This window comes from Martes martes (genome assembly GCF_963455335.1).
Source record: "Martes martes genome assembly, chromosome: 1".
In the NCBI taxonomy this organism is placed as follows: Eukaryota; Metazoa; Chordata; class Mammalia; order Carnivora; family Mustelidae; genus Martes; species Martes martes.
Window position 1 is genome coordinate 46,334,149 of NC_137888.1, and position 12,290 is coordinate 46,346,438.

Sequence of the window (12,290 nt, forward strand, 5' to 3'; positions counted from 1 at the left end):
TGTACAGAAGCACTTCTAATTGCAAAAAGAAAATTCCAAATTTGGAACTGTCAAAGTAATTCATCAATAAAGTGAGCCCCTGAATATCCAGGAACTGAAAGAGGTCTGCAGCGAGAATTCAGTGATAAAACTAGACGGGCCCACTGCTGCCCTTAGAAAGCTGAGTGTAAGACAACACAAACACATATTTGGAGCCCCTAAAACACAGAAGAGGCCATTTTAATACCCAGAAAATGTTTAGAGAAGAGACTATCACTAGGTAATGTCCATCAATACAGCTTCTTTAAGAGGTGGGCTTCAAGAGTGAGATGTTGTTGTAGAAGCAGCCCTCTGACTTACAGTGATTTCATGGTTTTTTTTTTTTTTTTTTTTAATTTATTTGACAGAGAGAGAGAGTAGGCAGAGAGAGAGGAGGAAGCAGGCTTTCCGCTGAGCAGAGAGCCTGATGTGGGGCTCGATCCCAGGACTCTGGAATCATGACCTGAGCCGAAGGCAGAGGCTTTAACCTGAGCCACCCAGGCGCCCCTCATGTTCTCTTTTTGAATGACTAAGATGCCTTCCCATAATGATCCTGCTTATATTGTGACTAACAATATGTTCTTTTAGGCTGGATTTAGCATTACATTTAACTGCTTCAACAAAGACTTACCTGGATAGGATAACCATGGGAGGGTACAGATATAATTTCATTTTAAAGAATAGGCTATGAAGCACGGCACTTGTTATGATGAGCACTGGGTGTTGCATGTCGGTGATCAATCACTGAATTCTACTCCAAAAACCAATACTGCACCGTATATTAACTACATAATATTTAAACTAAAAAAATAAATAAATAAAATTTAAAAATAAATAATAAAAATAATTATACTCAAGAAAATAAAATAAAATGTACCCATGTCATAAATAAAAAATAAAAATTAAAAAATAAACAATTAGGCTATTGGGTATATATCTAAAAGAACAATTTCTTACTATCAAATTTTTTTGATATTTACAAATATTTATTATCTTTAAAAGGAGTAGCAGTGGGACGCCTGGGTGACTCAGTTTGTTAAGCAGCCACCTTCAGCTCAGGCCATGATCTCAGGGCCCTGGGATCGAGCCCCACACCGAGCATCGAGCTCGGTGCTCAGTGAGGAATCTGCTTTTCCCTCTATTTCTGCCCTTACCCTCTAACTCATGCATGTGCATTCTCTCTTTCTCTCAAATAAATAAAATCTTTTTCTTTTTTTTTTTTTAAAGTTTTCATTCTGTGTTCAGTTTTTTTTTTTTAAGATTTTATTTATTTATTTGACAGAGAGAGAGAGAGAGATCACAAATAGGCAGGCAGAGAGAGAGGGGGAAGCAGGCTCCCGGATGAGCAGAGAGCCCGATGCAGGGCTCGATCCCAGGACCCCGAGATCACGACCTGAGGCAAAGGCAGAGGCTTAAACCACTGAGCCACCCAGAAGCCCCTCAAATAAAATCTTTAAAAGTTTTTTTTAATTAAAATGTAAAATAAATAAAAGGAATAACAGTATCACCAAGAGTGGATTTATCTTTCTTTCTTTTCTTTTTTTTTTTAAAGATTTTATTTATTTATTTGACAGACAGAGATCACAAGTAGGCAGAGAGGCAGGCAGTGAGAGGAGGAAGCAGGCTCCCCGCCGAGCAGAAAGTCCGATGAGGGGCTCGGGCTCAATCTCAGGACCTTGAGATCATGACCTGAGCTGAAGGCAGAGGCTTCAACCCACTGAGCCACCCAGGCGCCCCTGCCTTTCTTTCTAAAAGACAGTGTTTTCTTTCTAAAATACACTTTAAAAGTGTATTCTTCTACATTATAAAGTCATTATAGATTTTGATTTCAGGGGAATATGGCTACTTCACTGTTTTTTTTTTTCCATGAATAAATGACAGATGCAGTTATTTGTACATTTAAAAATTAAGTCCATATGGGAAATATACCTTGACATTTTTACTCTTACTTCCCATCTCATACAAAAAATTAACTATGTATTGGCTGAAGATAATAGATACAGAAAGGAAAACAACAAAGCTTTTAGAAGAAAATCTTGGGAACAACTTCAAGACCTACGAGTGGGCAAAGATTTTTAAAAAGAACACAAAAAATGGTAACCTTAAATGAAAAAAATTAATAATTACAAATATAAAAATTAAGTTAAACTTAACGTCTGCTTATCAAAAGGTACCAATGAGGGAGGTAAAAAGAAAAGCCACAGAAAAGGAGAATATATATCTTAATACATACCCCAAAGAACTCATACCAGAATACAGAAAGAATTCCTACAAATAAAAATGATCACTCAATATTAAGAAAGAATGCATTAAAAATCAATATTTCTCATAAAAGATATTCAAATGGCTAACAAACATAGGAAAAGAGAACAATATCATTAGGCATCAGGGAAATGCAAAGCAGAACAACAATGTGGTATCAGTACACACACACACACACACACACACACACACACACACACACACACAAATGGTTAAAATGGCAAAAGTAGAGACCAAGTAACTGGACGTCTCATACACTTGTGGTGGGTATGAACTAGTACAGCCACAAATGCATTTGTCAATATCTACTAAAGCTGAACTCATGCACATCCAGTGACCCAGCAACTCCTCGTCTAGATATAGAACTGTACATCTGCATTCACCAAAAGGCAGGGAAGAAACTGTTCATAACAGACAGTGATAGCTAAGAACTGGTTATATGGCAGATGTACCTTAATTTCCTTACTGTTAGAAGTTTAGATTGCTTCCAATTTTTCAAACAGTGAATAATGTTGGAGTAAACATTTTCCTAACACAACTTCTTCTATTTTTTAAGTATTTCCTTAAGAATGATTCTTAATATATACTTACAGATTGCTAGGCAGGTGAGCTATACCAACTAAGGGAGCCTTTAAAAAAAAAAAAAGTACCAAATTCATCATACCTATGACAACAGATTAAAAAAAACTTTTTTTAATTCAAAATTCAAGGAAGGAATATACTTAGTTTTAAAAATTTGCATTTCTTTGATTATAAGCACAGTTGCCTCCTCTAATAATACCTTCTAGAATGGCAGGTTGGACAAAAGAGCACACAACTTTTTATTACTATCCATCAAGGGCCTTGATGGAAAATTTTATAGTATTCATGTGGACAAAATATCCACAGAATAATAACAATCTTCCCCATCAAATTTTTCTTAGTGGGCTTCCCTTCTCTCTTATGAAACTTATGCTTTTAGGGTTTGAAGACTTATCTTCTGGAACACCACAAACTTCTGGACAGAAGAGAATGTCATTATTCTGCTTTTATTTCTTAATAAATACTTTTGAAAAGGTAGTGACTCAAGGCTTTGGCTTCTATTAAACTGACAGCTTCTTTCTTGATAGCTGGCAAAATTTCTCATACCAAGTATACTAATGTAAAAAGCAATGAGTCACAACAATATGTAAACTTCAATAAAACCAGATGTGTTGTCAAGCATCACAGGTGAGACATACAAAGCATACCATGAAATTTCTTTCAAAGCTTTTTAGAAAAATAAATTTTCACCACTTAGGAAATGTCAAAGCTTTTTAATATTTCCTATAAAGGCCCACAAATAAGAATTCTTGGATACGCCTGCAGAAATTAAGTTTTATCCAGTTGAATGCTGCCGAAAAATAAGACAGTTGTCAATTCCTCACTAACCTGCCTCAAAACAGTAGAAGAAACATTTTCAAGTGGTGACATCATTTACAGAGACAAAACTTTAGTATTTATTTTCTCCTCTAGGCCACAAACCAGCTGGACTATTCCAGGACACAAAGATTCACTAAAGTCTTTTGAATTGTATTTGACTTCTGTACTTTGCAATGCAACAAACAACCTCATATGATACTTTCTCATTAGGACAAATCCAAGTTTAATTTAAGTTCCAATCAATCCTTCTCATGAAAAACCATCCACAGTTAACCAATGTATTTTCATGATGAACAGATAAGATGCCTTTAGCCTTCTGGACTACATGTTTTCATAGGCTAGGACTTTATCTTACACAAAACTCTGTGGCTTTTACATCTATCATTCAAGATACCTACAATCATTATGTATCACTTTTTCAATTCCTGACTAAGGAGAACTATTCTAAATGAAAAATGTTAATGATGATGATAGTATCATAATACCTTTAAGTCTTTCAAATGAAACTGTACTTACCGCTTTAAAATGACATAAAATAAGTATTTTTTACAAAGACAACTTTAAAAAAAAAACAGGAAGAAACTCAAAGAACAAGAAATATTCTACTTTTACTAGGATCATGGACCCCTAAAGCAGAGCAATAGATTTCATAGAGTCTACAAATAACCTAAGTGGTAAAAGTTAGTGAAAGACCCATTGGGGAGAAAAAGATGATCAAGATATCCCATGCACAGCCAGAAAATACCAGATTAAAAAAAAAGTCCATTGGTAGATGAGAGTACTGACTTCAGAGAAGGAACTTAAGGGCACAGAAATCTTCAACAGCACAATTTTGGAAAGAAAACACTTCAGGGGGAGAAGTAGGTTAAGAGTAATAGAGAAAGGGGCTCCCTGGTGGCTCAGTCAGTTAAATGTCTGCCTTTGGCTCAGGTCATGATTCCAGGGTTCTAGGATGGAGTCCTGCATTGGACTCCCTGCTCAGTGGGGAGCCTACTTCTCCCCCTTCTTGTGTGCACTCTCTGTCAAATAAATAAATAAAATCTTTGGGGGAAAAAAAAAGAGGACTACTTTGGAAACTGTACTGTAAAGGGGAGAACAAAGCAAGAGGGGGAAATTTAGAGTCCTGCAAGAACCCCCCTACAAAAGTTATATAACTCCTCCCCCACTACAACCTCTTCTCCAAAAAAGAAAATATCTATGACACTAACAGAAGAGTGCTTTCATGAACCTACCACAAACTATAAAGTAAACCACTGCAAACCACTACCTCTATCCCCACAAATATCTAGACAGTCTTTATCTACTTAAAAAATATATAGTATAAGGGGGACCCTGGGTGGCTCAGTCATTTAGGTGTCTGACTCTTGATCTCAGCTCAGGTCTTGATCTCAAGGTTGTAAGTTCATGCCCTGCACTGGACTCCATGCTGGGCGTGGAGCCTATTTAAAAAAAAGGGGGGGGGCGCAGTTGGGTGGCTCAATTGGTTAAGCATCTGACTCTTGATTTCAGCTCAGGTCATGATCTCAGGATCATGGGATGGATCCCTGTGTCAGGTTCTGAGCTCAGCAGGGAGTCTGCCTGGGATTCTCTCTCCTTCTGCACTCCCCACTAGCTCTTCTGCTCTCATTCTCTAAAATAAATACATAAATCTTTATTTATAATATATAAAACTTATACATACTATATTATATAACATATATAAGTTATAGAGAGTATATATTACACATTATATATATAGTATGAAACAAAAAAATTATATATATACATATATATAAAATAAAACAAAAAATGAGAATTACAACAATTCAGTTTATGGAAACTCCCTTCCTCTAAAAAACAATAATAAAGCAGAAGGAAACTGCAACACTCCAGACTTAATTAAATGTCCTCAAGCAATTGGGGATATGATAAAACCCCAAAAACAGAAACTCAAAACTAAAAATAGAAATGGACAATATCCAGAAAGAACTAAGAGTTGATCTCACAAAATGTAAAAAAAAAAAAAAAAAAGACAATTATATAAAAAATGAAGACAACATTACAAGGTGCACAAGGAATAATGGATTCTAATGAAACATGATAATGAATGTTGAAAAAAAGAAAAATGAACCAAATAGAATAAAAAGGAAATAAAAAACTAAAGGCACTGGTGAGAATGTGGTTGCAATGGCAAGGAAGATCCAAGTTTCTCATACTTAAAAATGTATCTAAAAAAGATGCACAAGAGAATGGAACAGAAATAATATTAAAAGTATCATCTCACAAAACTTTCCAGAAATAAAAGATCTGGATCTATGTATTGAAAGAGCTTATTGGATACCAGTGAAAACCAACCCAAAATGACCAACTTCAACACATATCCTTATAAACACTATTCAGACTTTAAAGGTAAATAAGTTAAAAATAAATAAATAAATAACTAAATAACCTGGCAATAACGGAAGATTATTTAAAAACAAAAAGAAACAAAAAAAATAGGTCAATCAAGGACATATTTATATATAATCAAGCTGTCCCTCAAGTCTCCACATAATAAAGATTTTAGAATAAGCAGTTTTAAGCATGCAAGATATTCTACATCACAAGTCATGCTTCAGGAATCAATCTATTCCAAGATGAACTTCATCCACTCATAATAGGACTGGGAAAACTTGGGCAAAAAGGCAGAGTGTGAACATTCAAATATTTTTAAATACAGACCTAGGAAAGTTAGAGATGGGTTGAAGAATAAGAGGCTGTATGATGTAGGCTACATGTTATGAATTTATGTTCTCAAAGAGTAAAAACAGGGAGAGAAGGCAAGAGGAAAGTAAAACAGTTCATTGAAAGTTATATAATAGGTAGGAGTTACAGATAACTGGTGGGATTTAATGCCATTAAAAATAGACAAATCGGATAGTAAAGATTAAGACAACAAGGGATCACAGGCATTTTAAAAAGTAAATTTGAAAGATAGAACTTAGAACAAGATTATAAGACTTATTAAGCTACAAAAGCAGTTTAAAAATAGAAGAAAAGAAAACAATGTAAAGAAACAAGCAAAACAAATACATTTTAATTTTAACTTAAAACACGACAGAGTTGAGACAAAACATTTCAATTTTGTAAATAAGTACAAATGGGCTTAATTCAGCTATTTAAAATAAAAAAGATTTTCAACCGGGTTCACAGAGTTAAGACCCAAAAATGTGCTACATACAAAAAACACACCCAAAACAAAATGATCTACAAAGACTAAAAATAAAGTGTAAGCAAAGGCAGGTATACCAAACAAATGAAAACAGTAAGAGATACGGAGGAAGATGTGCAGATGATACTGTCACATGAAAAGAGAACTCAAACTCAAAGTATTAGATGTGACAAGAGAAGAACTTTTTAATACTGGAAGTCACAATTTTAAATAAATATATTACAATTAAGAACACCTTTATAAAAGCAAAAAAAAAAACAAAAACAAAAAACAAAGAAAAACAAGGGGAAAAAAAGAGAAATACCAATAAGAGATGAAGTAGTTAAAAATAAGGATACAGAAAATCTAAACAATAAATAAGACAGATCTGAATCAGTATCAAACTTTACATCTTGCTATTAGAGAACACACTTTCTCAAACATACATGGGACATTCATAATAAAGCTTGTATATTAGGTTATACAGAAAATATTAGCAAGCTCCATAAAGTAGAGATATTACAACTACATTTAGAGATATTTATGGCCACAATGCAGTAAAAGTAAAAATTATTAGCAGTAGCAAAGAAAGCTATTCCAACTGCAAATCTATTTATGTACTATATACCCAATAAAAAACATGTACCGAGTAAAAGGGAAATACAAAACAAAATTACAGACTTCCAAAAAAAATACCGATACAATAAATCAATCTGTGGTATATCAGTCTTAAAGATGTGATCAAAGTAAATGCCACAGCATTAGTCACAGTTATCAGTAACAATGATAGAACAAATATAAATGAATTAAAATTTTTTTGCTAAAAGCTAAGAAACAAATAACAAAATAAACCCAAAGCAAGCAGAATGAAGAAAATGAAACAACAGAACTAGAAACAGAAATTAATAGGTTAGAGAAAAAAGAATAGATCTAAATATAATAAATCAAAATACATTTTTTGAAAAAAAATAGGCAAACCACTTGCTGACAATCAAGGGAAAAAAAGGGGAAAGCACAAATGAACAAAACAAAAATGATATGAAGGAAATAACCATTGGAAAAAACCACTGACATAACCATTAGGAAAAAAACCATACAATTCTATTTTGCAGACATTACTACAAATAAATTTGAAGATCCAGGTGAACTGGGTAATTTATCAGGCAAAGAGCTTACTAAAACTGAACTACTTAAAGATAAAATTTGAACGAGATCCTTCTCCTTGGAAAAAATAAATAATGACCTATCCTACCAAAAAAAGCATCAGGCCTGGATGGTTTCACAGAGTGAAACCTTCAAATACCAGCTTGTTCAAAAACTCCTACATTTTTCAGAGCAGGGAAATAAAGGAAAACTTCTGAATTCTTTGCACTTATATATGTGACATCAATACCTAAACCTTATAATAAGGACAATAATTATACATATATTATACACTAGTGTATAAATTATATATTAATGTTTGCTTATCAATATTTATATAAAAATAAAATAGATTATTAGGAAACAGAATCCCATGCCACATTAAAAGAATGACAAAACAAAGAAATACTCATTCCAGGAATGCAAAGTTGGTTCAATATTAGGAAATCCATTAATATAATCCACCACACAAATAGATTTCAGAAGATCATATAATCATCTCCACAGATGCTAAAGAAGCTTTCTGACACAATCCAATTCTTTCCTAACAAAAAAAACACTCAAGAAAATGGAAATAAAGGAATACTTCCTGTTACATATCCCCCAAAATTAATTTGTTGAAACCCTTCCCACCCCAGGCCATGCGAACATATTTAGAGATAGGGCCTTTATGGAGGTAATTAAGGTTAAATGAGGTCATAAAGGTAAGGTCCTAATCTGACAGGATTAGTGTCCTTGTACAAACAGACCAGAGAAATCACTCCCCACTCTTTCTCTGCCATGTGTGGACACAGAAACACAGTAGCTGTCTGTAAAGCCAGGAAGAGAATTCTCCACAGGAATTGAATCCGACACAATGATTTCAGACTTTCAGACTCTGAAGCTGTGAGAAAAATAAATATGTTGTTTAAGCTATCCAGTATATGGTATGGCAGCCTGAGCTAATATTTCCATTAAGATCAGGAACAAGAACCATCTCCACTACAAATTAACATAAAAATGACTGATAACATTAGCCAATGTAATTAGATAAATCATTCACAGGCATAAGAATTGGAAAAGAAGTAAAACTATTTCAATTTGCAGATGTGACTGGTACCTAGAAATTCCTAGAAAGTGAATGATAAAACTGAATTAAAAAAAAAAACAACAACAGTAAAGTAGGATATAAAATCATCATATAGAAATCAACAGTCTTGGGGTGCCTGGGTGGCTCAGTGGGTTAAGTCTCTGTCTTCAGCTCAGGTCATGATCTCAGGATCCTGGGATGGAGCCCTGCATTGGGCTCTCTGCTCAGCAGGGAGCCTGCTTCCCCTGTCCCCCTCTCTGCCTGCCTCTCTGCCTACTTGTGATCTCTCTGTCAAATAAATAAATGAAATCTTTTTTTTTTTTTTTAAGATTTTATTTATTTATTTGACAGAGAGAGAGACAGCGAGAGAGGGAACCAAGCAGGGGAGTGGGAGGAGAAGCAGGCTTCCCGCAGAGCAGGGAGCCTGATGCGGGACTCAATCCCAAGACCCTGGGATCATGACCTGAGCCGAAGGCAGACTCTTAATGACTGAGCCACCCAGGCGCCCCAATAAATGAAATCTTTAAAAAAAAAAAAAAGGAAGAAATCAATAGTCTTCATACCCAATAAGAGGATACAATGGCAAAACAAAGCCAAAACATTTCCACTTACAACAGCAACAGAGAAGATACTTAGGAATAACTTAAAAAAAAAAAAAAAGTGTAGAATCTACATGAGAAAGTTCAAAACACTCTTGAAAACAACAAAATTAGATTTCAACAAATAGAAAAAAACCAGCTCTTGTTCTTGAACAGGATGACTCAACATACCAAAAGACAACTTATGAACAATCACAATTAAAAAATTAACAAACATTTTTATGAAGTTGGACAGGCTGATAACTAAACTTCATATGGATCAATAAACAGGTGAGAATAGCCAAGAAAACACTAAAAATGAACAAACTTAGAGAGAGAGACACATTAAAACACATTATAAAGCCTCTATCATTTAAATTGTGATGTTTTGGTTATGTAAATATTGATCAGTGGAACACAACAGAAAACCCAGAAATCAAGTATGTACAGAACTTCAGTGTATGATAAAGTCAGTATTTTAAATCACTGAGGCAAAGGCAGACCTTTAAATGCACAGTGTTAGGACAAGTGACTAGTCCTCTGGAAAAGATACAATTAGATCTACATTTTGTATCATATAAAAGAATATCCCCAAATGGACCAAGAATCTAAATATAAAAAGAAAGAAAGAAAGAAACCACGTACATGTACTAGAAGAAAATATAGGTAAATTTATATTTAACTGGGATGTAACGAGAGGCTTTCCAATTAGGATTCAGAATCCAGAAGCAAAAGAGTAATAAATTTGCTATACTGGAAAAAACCTTCATCGCAACAAAACTGTATAAACAAGTTCCATAGGGGCTCCCAGGTGGCTCAGTCAGTTGAGTGTCTGCCTTTGGCTCAGGGCATGATCCCCGAGTCGGGGGGTTTGGGATCAAGCCCCACATCGGGCTCCCTGCTCAGTGGGGAGTCTGCTTTTCCCTCTGCCCCTCGCCCTGCTCATGCTCCCTCTCTTCTATCTCAAATAAATAAAATTTTAAAATAAGATAGTAACAGAATTCCTAGTACCAGAGGAAAAAAAAAGACCCAAAAAACCTGATAGAAAAATAAGCAAATGACACAAAAAGTTATTTTAAAAAAATGAACCTTTGACATACAAAAAAATATGTTCAGCATCACCCATACTAAGAGAAATGCAAATCACAAGTATACTGAGATACCATTTCCCGCCTATCAACTGGCAAAACTTAACAAAGCATGATGATGCACATGCTGGCAAGGGGAAACAGGCATTTTTACGCATTGCTAAATGGAAATCCAAGCTGGCACAACCCTTGTAAAGGGGACTCCGGTAATATCTAACAAAGCTATATATGCATTTATCGTTCGAACCAATAGCTGCATTTCAGGAATTTATTCTGAAGATACACCTCCAAGAAGACAAAAATTCACTTGCAAGAAGTTATTTGTTCCAGCACTGTACTGGAAGCATCTGTACACAGAAGTGTGGTTAAACAAACTGCAGTACCTCCACACTACGGAGTTCTCTGCAGCTGTAAAAAGAATTAAGGGCTACGTCTATGCACTGTTGCTGGAATGATTTCCTCGTTAGGTGGGGGAAAAGCAAAGTAAAAAAGAATATCAATAGCATATTAAATTCGAACTTCGGAACGTCTCTAACAAATCAGATCTTAAAAAAATAATTACAGTGGTGCCTGGGTGGCTCAGTCTGTTAAACGTCTGCCTTTGGCTCAGGTCATGATCTCAGGGTCCTGGGATTGAGCCCTGCTTCAGGCTCCTTGCTTAGCAAGGAGCATGCTTCTCTCTCTCCCTCTGCCTGCCTCTCTACCTACTTGCCATCTCTCTCTGTCAAATAAATAAAATCTTCAAAGAAAAATAATTGTAACATTAACACACCAAGAACAATCATTCCTGCTACCACTGAATGCCCGATTCCCCTTAAAACTCTCTGGATTATCTTAACATGTCTTCCTACAGCTTGAATCAAGACCAAACAAGGTCCACACATTATTTTTGGAAGATGTAGCTCTTTAAGGTACAATTCCCTCTACTTCTCCCCTTTCTCTTTTTAAAACGCTATTTACAGAGTCTTTATGGTTGATAAAATGTGCTTCTCTAGCTCCTTTATTTCCTGTAAACTGCTAAGGGCTTGATGGGACTGTGGCTTGCCTTTTTTCACTGCTGTTACAAGACTGCTTAGGTGGTACTGTTACTCCCTACTGCATCACGTGTTTACTACAGTTGCCCTCTGTTAGTGTTACAGTGGTTTCTAGATCCTTAGGCAATCTGAGTCCCTAAAAGCTTATCTGAGACCATATGTTCATAGCAATATACACATGGTAATCAAGCTACCAGATTAATTAAGAGTTGACTGAGAGACAACAGAGGTTATCAATCAAGCATCAGAGAAGCTGGCCAGGAATTTGGCCTCTCATAGGCAAGAGGCCAAAAAGTAGAGAAGAGAGGAAGATTCTGACTTGATATGGAGAAGAGGCCGGCAGACAATGAACACCATGCTTATAGGAAAGACACTGGGTTCCAATTATAGTTCTATAAGATATTTTATACACTTGTACCAATGTTTCCAAATTAACTCACAGAGTATTCAAGATTTATTTTATGATGTTAGTTCACTCAATCTTAGACATTTTTCCATCTTTAAGCCTAAGGGACTGACTAAGCCAGA

At 35.2% G+C, this 12,290-nt stretch overlaps 1 protein-coding gene across 1 annotated transcript in view; it reads right to left on the minus strand.

The window, feature by feature from the left end:
* The window catches only part of DCBLD2 (discoidin, CUB and LCCL domain containing 2), a gene marked incomplete at its 5' end in the record, with an annotated part of 100,586 nt that overhangs the window by 64,470 nt on the left and 23,826 nt on the right, over positions 1–12,290 (minus strand). The window lies entirely within an intron of this gene.